Below are 11057 nucleotides of genomic sequence, written 5' to 3' on the forward strand. Positions count from 1 at the left end.
TTTGTCCAGAGGATGAAGCGGAAGGATGAGGAACAATGAGAGACAAGTCCTAGGTGTTCAGACAGGCACATGTCACTCTAATTTCCAATCAGGAAGACGAATTGACCAAAGGCTAGGGTTGCCCATGGAAACAGTATAGGGCTTGAGGAAATCCCGCTGCTTTGTGGCCAGTTCCCATAAACACGAGTTGAACAATGGAACTCAGGGGCAGTAAAATTCACAAAACTGCAGAGTTGAAAATATCCATCACTGAAAAATGTCTTGAGGAAAGTCAGAGAAAAGGACTTGTAAGCAAGGGAGAATGGCAGGAAAGGGATTTGAGGAGGTAGAAAGGACTCGCCATTAAGCACAAGAAAAGGAGCTGAACATTGCCAACATTGCAGTTGGCCAAAAAGGGTGTATGCGTTCTTTTCTGTATATATTCAAGAAAAGGGCATACACTTTTTTAGCCAACCAAACAGGTGGGCACTGGAAGTCAATACTACAAAAGATATCACTTCGCATCAGTCAGAAGAGCCATCCTCATAAAGCGTAAACAACAGAAATGCAGGACAGGGCAACGAGAAGAGGGAGCCCTGTGAGACTTATAGTGGAAATGTATATTGCCAACGGCCATTCTGGAGAAGTGTATTGTGTTTACTAAAGCATCTAAAAAATGAGCTACAGAGCATAGGGCACTTGCACTCATGGGCGTATATCTTGGGAAAAACAAAAATCGAGAGGACACAGGCACCCCAATGTTTACCCCCTCTCTGTTTAAAAGATCCTCGACTAGGATATAACTTAAATGTCTCTGGAGGGAAAAAATGGATAGAGATGTGGTACTTAGGTAGAGTGGAATATTATTCAGCCTGGAAATCAATGAAATATGGCCAGTTGTAACGACTCCGGAGGAGTTACGTATGATCATTCTAAGTGACAGAATTCAAAAAGAAAAAGACACATATCATAAGATATCACTTAAAGGTGGAATCCAAAATGGCTACACATGAAATAAATTACAAAACAAAAACATAGTCAAATATGTAGAAAACACGCATAAGGCTGCTAAACGGGAAAGGTGGGGAGGGGTGAGGCATCATCCAGGAGGTTGAAATTAGCAAAGATACCATTCCAAATACCAAACTGATAATCAACAAGGCCTACACGGTAGCTAAAAGAACTGCACTCAGCACACTCAAGTCACCGGAAAAGAATATATACGACTGGTAAGAATCTGAAAAAGAATTTATTGATGTCTCTCTGTACGTGAATCAAGTGGATGTACAGCAGCAAGAAACAGAGCTTTGAAAATCAGCTGTAACCAATATAGTAATAAATTGAAAAAAATAAACGACAGAGAGACAGAGAAAACCTCTTACAACTTTTCCTCAGGGACGGTGATGCAACATGGATTGAACACATCTAGACCCACAGCAGGATGAGACATAAGGCTGGAAACTGTTTGCACTAAGAGAAATGTGAGGTTGGGTGAGGGAATGCACACCCTTTAAAGTAATACTACCTGGTACCCATTCAATGGGTCCCAAATCTGCAGGTTCAAGGGATCTTCCTACAGCTAAAACATGCATGGAAAACCCAGAGGACTGTACACCATGTGATCGGGAGATGTGTCTAAAATGCACCTCATTTATCCTCTCCTGGTGCTCCTGTTCACCATTCCAGCCACGCTACTTAGAATCTCCCCACTTGGAGAATCAGCACATTTAAACTTCTGTTTCACACATTTTGCAAATTGTGAGGAGGATGAACGGGAAGAGGGGGAACCAATGAGAGAAGAGTTGTAGGGGTTTGGACGGGCACATATCACTCTAATTTCCCATTAAGAATAAGAATTAAAGAAAGGCTCAGCCTGCCTCGCCGGAGCCAAAATAGGGCCTGAAGCAATCCTGTGGGTTTGAGGCCAGCTCACAAAAGAGCAACTTAAAAAATGGAGCTCAGGGTCACTGCAATTCACAAACCTGCAGAGTTATAAATGAAAACTAACGTCCAAAAATATGTTGAGGTAAGGCAAAGAAGAGGATCTGAATGCAAGACAGAATTGCAAGAAACAGATTTCAAGAGATAGATTGGACTCGTCTTTAACGCACATGAAAAGCGGCAGAATTTCGACAATGATGCAGTTGGCCCAAAAGGGCATATGCGTTTTTTCCTGATTATATCCAGGAAAAAACGCATACGCACTTTATGGGCAACGAAGCAAGCAAGCAATGCAAATGTGCACAACAAAGAAGTCTCACTTCCCACCGGTCAAAAGGGCCATCCTAAAAAATTGTAAAAACCAGAAATGCAGGACAGGCCATGGAGAACAGGGAGCCTTTATACGCTGATGGGCAGTGTGTGAACTGCCGAGAGCCACTCTGGAGAAGTGTATGGTGGTTCCTAAATCATCTAAAAAACAGAGCTACAGAGCATAGGACACTTCCAATCATGGGAGTATATCTAGGGAAGTCTAAAAATCAACAAGACACAAGCACACCACAGTTTAGGGCTACTCTGTTTACAAGAACCTCAACTTCAGTACACCTTAAATATCCCAGGAAAGAGAACAATGGATAAAGAAGATGTGGTACTTATGTACAATGGAATATCTCTTCACCATGAAATCAATGTAATAAGGCTAGTAGAAGGATAAAGAGTGGATTTAGGTCCGATAATACTACTTGAAATAAGTCAAACAGAAAAAGAAACATATCATAAGATATCACTTATAGAGGGAGGGTAAATATGGCTGCACAAGAAATGAATTACAGAACAGAACAGTGTCTCACATTTAGAAAACACACTTATGTCAGCTTAAGGGGAAAGGAGAGGTGGGGTGATGCATAAAACCAGAGTTTGAAATTAGCACAGATACCGTTCAATAAACCAAATAGGTATTAGACAAGATCTACACCTTGCTCAATGAACAGGCCTCAACACACCCTATACACCGCAGAGAAATATATCTGAGGAATAAGAATCTTAAAACCCATGTATTGATATATCTCCATAAGGGAATCAAGTGTGTGCAGAGCGGCACAAACACAGCAGTGAAAAGGAGCTAAACCCCATTATAGAAATAAATTTTAAAAACAAAACGCTGAAACAATGAAAGAGAGAAAAATTCTTACAAAATTCGCTCAGGGGCTGTGATGCAACCTGGATTGACCACATATAAACCCACAGCTGGATAAGACATAAGGCTGGACACTTGGGGCTGACAGGATTGGTGAGCTTTGGTGAGCAACTGCCGAAAGTTTAATGCAATACTTCATGCTACTCAGTCCAAGGGTCCCAACACTCCAGGTTGAAGGGAATCTTCCTACAGCTAAACCATGCTTGGGAAACCCAGCGACTGGTATACCATATGATCGGGAAAGGTTTCTAAAACGCACCTCATTTTTCCTCTCCTGGGGCTCCGGATCGACATTCCAGCCGCTTTACTAACAACATCCCCACATGGAGTCAATGCCTTTAAGTTCTGGTATCGCACAGTCTGCAGTTAGTGCAGAGGATGAATGGGAATAGGGGGAACCAGTGAGAAACTAGCTGTAGCGGTTTCAATGGGCACATGTCACTCTAATATCATATCAGTAAGAAGAATTAACCAAAGGCACAGCAGGTGCCCCAGAAGAAAAATAGGGCTTCAAGGAATCCTGTGGTTATGGGGCAATACCACAAAAATAAGAGCTAAAAAATGGAGCTAAGGGCCACTGCAATTCAAAAACCTGCAGAGTTATAAAGGCCAACTATTTTTAAAAAATATATTGAGGTAAGGCTATGAAGAGGCATTGAAAGCAAGGCAGAATTGCAGGAAACCGATTTCAGGAGGTAGACTGGAATTGCATTGAAAGCATATGAAGAGAGTCAGAAACTCGACAATGATGCACTTGGCCAAAAAGGGCGTATGTGTTTTTTCCTGAATATATTCAGGAAAAAACGCATACGCACTTTTTGGCCAACCAAGCAAGCTTGCAAAGGAAATCTGCACTACAATAAAGTCTCATTTCCACCTGGTCAAAAGGGCCATCTGAAAAAAGTGTAAAATCCATAAAGGCACGACAGGCCATGGAGAACTGGGAGCCTTCTTATGCTGATGGGCGGGATGTAAATTGCCAACAGCCACTCTGGAGAAGTGTATGGTGTTTCCTGAAACATCTAAAAAACAAAGCAACAGAACCTAGGGCACTTCCACTTATGGTCCTATAGCTTAGGGAAATTAAAATCAAAAAGACACAGCCACCCCAAAGTTTGGGACGGCTCTGTTTACAAGAACCTCGTTTACAGTACAAGTTCAATATCGCAGAAAGTGAAAAATGGATAAAGAACTTGTGGTACTTACGTACAATGCAATATCACTCAGCAATGAAATCTATGTCATCAGGCCCGTAGCAGCATAATGAGTGCATTCAGGTATGATGATTCGAACTGAAATAAGTCACACAGAAAAGAAACATCATAAGGTATCACTAATACACAGAATGTGAACTTGGCTACACATGAACTGAATTACAAAACAGAACAGTGTCTCAAGTTTAGAAAACCAACTTATGCTTGCTTAAGGGGAAGGTGAGTTGGGGTGCTGCATAAAACCAGAGATTGAAATGAGCACAGATAAAGTTCCTTAAGCCCAATATGGAATAGACAAGAGCTACTCCTTGCTCAACGAAATGGACTCAACACCCCATATTAAACGCCTAAGAATGTACCTGACTAGTAAGTATCTTAAAACCTATGGATTGCTATGTCTCCAAAAGAGAATCAAGCGTGTGTACAGGGGCATAAACGCAGCAGTGATAGGATTGGAGAGGTTCGGTGAGCAAATGAAGACCCTTTGAAGTCATATTGCATGGTACCCATTACATGGGTCTCAACTCTCCAGGTTTAAGGTATTCTTCCTTCAGCTAAAACATGCATGTGGAACCCAGAGTATGATCAACCGTGTGAACGGGAGACGTGTTCAAATATGTCTCAGTTTTCCTCCCCTGGTACTCGGGTGCAACATTCCAGACGCTTTACTAACACTCTCCCCACTTGGAGAGTCAGCACCTTTAACCTCCTGTTTGGCCCCGTTTGCAATTTCTGCGGAAGATGAACAGGAATAGGGAGAACCAATGAGAGACTAGCTGGAGGTGTCTGGACGGGCAAATTTAACTCTCATTTCCCACCAGAAAGAGGAAATAACCAAAGGCTCAGCATGCCGTGCCGGAACCAGATTAGGGCCTGAAGCCATCCAGCGGTGTTGCAGCCAGCTCACAAGAAAACGAGTTGAAGAAAGGAGCTCAGGGGCACTGTAACTCACAAACCTGCAGAGTTATAAATGACAGCTATCGTCCAAAAATAGACTGAAGTAAGGCTGCCAAGAGGACTTGAAAGCGGGGCAGAATTGCAGGAAACCGATTTCAGGAGGTAGACTGGAATTGCATTGAAAGCATAGGAAAAGAGGCAGAACGTCCACAATGATGCACTTGGCCAAAAAGGGCGTATGCGTTTTTTCCTGAATATATTCAGGAAAAAACGCATACGCCCTTTTTGGCCAACCAAGCAAGCTTGCAAAGGAAATCTGCACTACAATGAAGTCTCACTTCCCCCCGGTCAAAAGGGCCATCTGAAAAAAGTGTAAAATCCAGAAAGGCAGGACAGGCCATGGAGAACTGGGAGCCTTGTTATGCTGATGGGCGGGATGAAAATTGCCAACAGACACTCGGGAGAAGTGTATGGTGTTTCCTGAAACATCTAAAAAACAAAGCAACAGAGCCTAGGGCACTTCCACTTATGGTCCTATAGCTTAGGGAAATTAAAATCAAAAAGACACAGCCACCCCAAAGTTTGGGACGGCTCTGTTTACAATAACCTCGTTTACAGTACAAGTTCAACATCGCAGAAAGTGAAAAATGGATAAAGAAGTTGTGGTATTTACTTACAAAGCAATATCACTCAGCAATGAAATCTATGTCATCAGGCCCTTAGCAGCACAATGAGTGGATTCAGGTATGATGATTCTAACTGAAATAAGTCACACAGAAAAAGAAACATCATAAGATATCAGTAATACACGGAATGTAAACTTGGCTACACAGGAACTGAATTACAGAACAGAACAGGGTCTCAAATTTAGAAAACCAACTTATGCTTGCTTAAGGGGAAAGGTGAGTTGGGGTGCTGCATAAAACCATAGATTGAAATGAGCACAGATAAAGTTCCTTAAGCAAAATATGGAATAGACAAGAGCTAGTCCTTGCTCAACGAAATGGACTCAACACCGCATATTAAACGCCTAAGAATGTACCTGACTAGTAAGTATCTTAAAACCTATGGATTGCTATGTCTCCGAAAGAGAATCAAGCATGTGTACAGGGGCATAAACGCAGCAGTGATAGGACTGGAGAGGTTCGTGAGCAAATGAAGACCCTTTGAAGTCATATTGCATGGTACCCATTACACGGGTCTCAACTCTCCAGGTTTAAGGTATTCTTCCTTCATCTAAAACATGCATGTGGAACCCAGAGTATGATCAACCGTGTGAACGGGAGACGTGTTCAAATATGTCTCAGTTTTCCTCCCCTGGTACTCGGGTGCAACATTCCAGACGCTTACTAACACTCTCCCCACTTGGAGAGTCAGTCCCTTTAACCTCCTGTTTGGCCCAGTTTGCAATTTCTACGGAAGATGAACAGGAATAGTGAGAATCAATGAGAGACTACCTGGAGGTGTCTGGATGGGCAAATTTAACTCTCATTTCCCACCAGGAAGAGGAATTAACCAAAGGCTCAGCGTGCCGTGCCAGAACCAGATTAGGGCCTGAAGACATCCTGCGGTGTTGCGGCCAGGTCACAAGAAAGCGAGTTGAAGAAAGGAGCTCAGGGGCACTGTAATTCACAAACCTGCAGAGTTATAAATGACAGCTATCGTCCAAAAATAGACTGAAGTAAGGCTGCCAAGAGGACTTGAAAGCGGGGCAGAATTGCAGGAAACCGATTTCAGGAGGTAGACTGGAATTGCATTGAAAGCATAGGAAAAGAGGCAGAACGTCCACAATGATGCACTTGACCAAAAAGGGCGTATGCGTTTTTTCCTGAATATATTCAGGAAAAAACGCATACGCCCTTTTTGGCCAACCAAGCAAACTTGCAAAGGAAATCTGCACTACAATGAAGTCTCACTTCTGCCTGGTTAAAAGGGCCATCTGAAAAATGTGTAAAATCCAGAAAGGCAGGACAGGCCATGGAGAACTGGGAGCCTTGTTATGCTGATGGGCGGGATGTAAATTGCCAACAGACACTCAGGAGAAGTGTATGGTGTTTCCTGAAACATCTAAGAAACAAAGCAACAGAGCCTAGGGCACTTCCACTTATGGTTCTATAGCTTAGGGAAATTAAATTCAAAAAGACACAGCCACCCCAAAGTTTGGGACGCCTCCGTTTACAAGAACCTCGTTTACCGTACAAGTTCAATATCACAGAAAGTGAAAAATGGATAAAGAACTTGTGGTACTTACGTACAATGCAGTATCACTCAGCAATGAAATCTATGTCATCAGGCCCGTAGCAGCATAATGAGTGGATTCAGGTACGATGATTCTAACTGAAATAAGTCACACAGAAAAAGAAACATCATAAGATATCAGTAATACACGGAATGTAAACTTGGCTACACAGGAACTGCATTCCAAAACAGAACAGGGTCTCAAATTTAGAAAACCAACTTATGCTTGCTTAAGGGGAAAGGTGAGTTGGGGTGCTGCATAAAACCAGAGATTGAAATGAGCACAGATAAAGTTCCTTAAGCCAAATATGGAATAGACAAGTGCTACTCCTTGCTCAACGAAATGGACTCAACACCCCATATTAAACGCCAAAGAATGTACCTGACTAGTAAGTATCTTAAAACCTATGGATTGCTATGTCTCCGAAAGAGAATCAAGCATGTGTACAGGGGCATAAACGCAGCAGTGATAGGATTGGAGAGGTTCGGTGAGCAAATGAAGACCCTTTGAAGTCATATTGCATGGTACCCATTCCACGGGTCTCAACTCTCCAGGTTTAAGGTATTCTTCCTTCAGCTAAAACATGCATGTGGAACCCAGAGTATGATCAACCGTGTGAACGGGAGACGTGTTCAAATATGTCTCAGTTTTCCTCCCCTGGTACTCGGGTGCAACATTCCAGACGCTTTACTAACACTCTCCCCACTTGGAGAGGCAGTCCCTTTAACCTCCTGTTTGGCCCCGTTTGCAATTTCTGCGGAAGATGAACAGGAATAGGGAGAACCAATGAGAGACTAGCTGGAGGTGTCTGGACGGGCAAATTTAACTCTCATTTCCCACCAGAAAGAGGATATAACCAAAGGCTCAGCATGCCATGCCGGAACCATATTAGGGCCTGAAGCCATCCAGCGGTGTTGCAGCCAGCTCACAAGAAAACGAGTTGAAGAAAGGACCTCAGGGGCACTGTAACTCACAAACCTGCAGAGTTATAAATGACAGCTATCGTCCAAAAATAGACTGAAGTAAGGCTGCCAAGAGGACTTGAAAGCGGGGCAGAATTGCAGGAAACCGATTTCAGGAGGTAGACTGGAATTGCATTGAAAGCATAGGAAAAGAGGCAGAACGTCCACAATGATGCACTTGGCCAAAAAGGGCGTATGCGTTTTTTCCTGAATATATTCAGGAAAAAACGCATACGTCCTTTTTGGCCAACCAAGCAAGCTTGCAAAGGAAATCTGCACTACAATGAAGGCTCACTTCCCCCCGGTCAAAAGGGCCATCTGAAAAAAGTGTAAAATCCAGAAAGGCAGGACAGGCCATGGAGAACTGGGAGCCTTGTTATGCTGATGGGCGGGATGTAAATTGCCAACAGACACTGGGGAGAAGTGTATGGTGTTTCCTGAAACATCTAAAAAACAAAGCAACAGAGCCTAGGGCACTTCCACTTATGGTCCTATAGCTTAGGGAAATTAAAATCAAAAAGACACAGCCACCCCAAAGTTTGGGACGGCTCTGTTTACAAGAACCTCGTTTACAGTACAAGTTCAACATCGCAGAAAGTGAAAAATGGATAAAGAAGTTGTGGTATTTACTTACAAAGCAATATCACTCAGCAATGAAATCTATGTCATCAGGCCCTTAGCAGCACAATGAGTGGATTCAGGTATGATGATTCTAAATGAAATAAGTCACACAGAAAAAGAAACATCATAAGATATCAGTAATACACGGAATGTAAACTTGGCTACACAGGAACTGAATTACAGAACAGAACAGGGTCTCAAATTTAGAAAACCAACTTATGCTTGCTTAAGGGGAAAGGTGAGTTGGGGTGCTGCATAAAACCAGAGATTGAAATGAGCACAGATAAAGTTCCTTAAGCCAAATATGGAATAGACAAGAGCTAGTCCTTGCTCAACGAAATGGACTCAACACCGCATATTAAACGCCTAAGAATGTACCTGACTAGTAAGTATCTTAAAACCTATGGATTGCTATGTCTCCGAAAGAGAATCAAGCATGTGTACAGGGGCATAAACGCAGCAGTGATAGGACTGGAGAGGTTGGTGAGCAAATGAAGACCCTTTGAAGTCATATTGCATGGTACCCATTCCACGGGTTTCAACTACCCAGGTTTAAGGTATTCTTCCTTCAGCTAAAACATGCATGTGGAACCTAGAGTATGATCAACCATGTGATTGGGAGACGTGTTCAAATATGTCTCAGTTTTCGTACCCTGGTACTCGGGTGCAACATTCCAGACGCTTACTAACACTCTCCCCACTTGGAGAGTCAGTCCCTTTAACCTCTTGTTTGGCCCAGTTTGCAATTTCTACGGAAGATGAACAGGAATAGTGAGAATCAATGAGAGACTACCTGGAGGTGTCTGGATGGGCAAATTTAACTCTCATTTCCCACCAGGAAGAGGAATTAACCAAAGGCTCAGCGTGCCGTGCCAGAACCAGATTAGGGCCTGAAGACATCCTGCGGTGTTCCGGCCAGGTCACAAGAAAGCGAGTTGAAGAAAGGAGCTCAGGGGCACTGTAATTCACAAACCTGCAGAGTTATAAATGACAGCTATCGTCCAAAAATAGACTGAAGTAAGGCTGCCAAGAGGACTTGAAAGCGGGGCAGAATTGCAGGAAACCGATTTCAGGAGGTAGACTGGAATTGCATTGAAAGCATAGGAAAAGAGGCAGAACGTCCACAATGATGCACTTGGCCAAAAAGGGCGTATGCGTTTTTTCCTGAATATATTCAGGAAAAAACGCATACGCCCTTTTTGGCCAACCAAGCAAACTTGCAAAGGAAATCTGCACTACAATGAAGTCTCACTTCTGCCTGGTTAAAAGGGCCATCTGAAAAAAGTGTAAAATCCAGAAAGGCAGGACAGGCCATGGAGAACTGGGAGCCTTGTTATGCTGATGGGCGGGATGTAAATTGCCAACAGACACTCAGGAGAAGTGTATGGTGTTTCCTGAAACATCTAAGAAACAAAGCAACAGAGCCTAGGGCACTTCCACTTATGGTCCTATAGCTTAGGGAAATTAAAATCAAAAAGACACAGTCACCCCAAAGTTTGGGACGCCTCCGTTTACAAAAACCTCGTTTACCGTACAAGTTCAATATCACAGAAAGTGAAAAATGGATAAAGAACTTGTGGTACTTACGTACAATGCAGTATCACTCAGCAATGAAATCTATGTCATCAGGCCCGTAGCAGCATAATGAGTGGATTCAGGTACGATGATTCTAACTGAAATAAGTCACACAGAAAAAGAAACATCATAAGATATCAGTAATACACGGAATGTAAACTTGGCTACACAGGAACTGCATTCCAAAACAGAACAGGGTCTCAAATTTAGAAAACCAACTTATGCTTGCTTAAGGGGAAAGGTGAGTTGGGGTGCTGCATAAAACCAGAGATTGAAATGAGCACAGATAAAGTTCCTTAAGCCAAATATGGAATAGACAAGAGCTACTCCTTGCTCAACGAAATGGACTCAACACCCCATATTAAACGCCAAAGAATGTACCTGACTAGTAATATCTTAAAACCTATGGATTGCTATGTCTCTGAAAGAGA

At 42.9% G+C, this 11057-nt stretch overlaps 1 long non-coding RNA gene across 1 annotated transcript in view; it reads right to left on the minus strand.

Annotated features, from left to right (window-relative positions):
- The window catches only part of LOC307181087, a 305406-nt gene extending 296259 nt beyond the window's left edge, over positions 1-9147 (minus strand). The window contains exon 1 of the long non-coding RNA XR_013825860.1: positions 9065-9147. This is a non-coding gene — a long non-coding RNA (uncharacterized lncRNA). The remainder of the gene's footprint in view (positions 1-9064) is intronic.
- Between the last annotated feature and the right edge of the window lie 1910 nt (positions 9148-11057).

The sequence above is a fragment of the Stenella coeruleoalba genome (genome assembly GCF_951394435.1).
Source record: "Stenella coeruleoalba genome assembly, contig: scaffold_296, whole genome shotgun sequence".
NCBI lineage: Eukaryota > Metazoa > Chordata > Mammalia > Artiodactyla > Delphinidae > Stenella > Stenella coeruleoalba.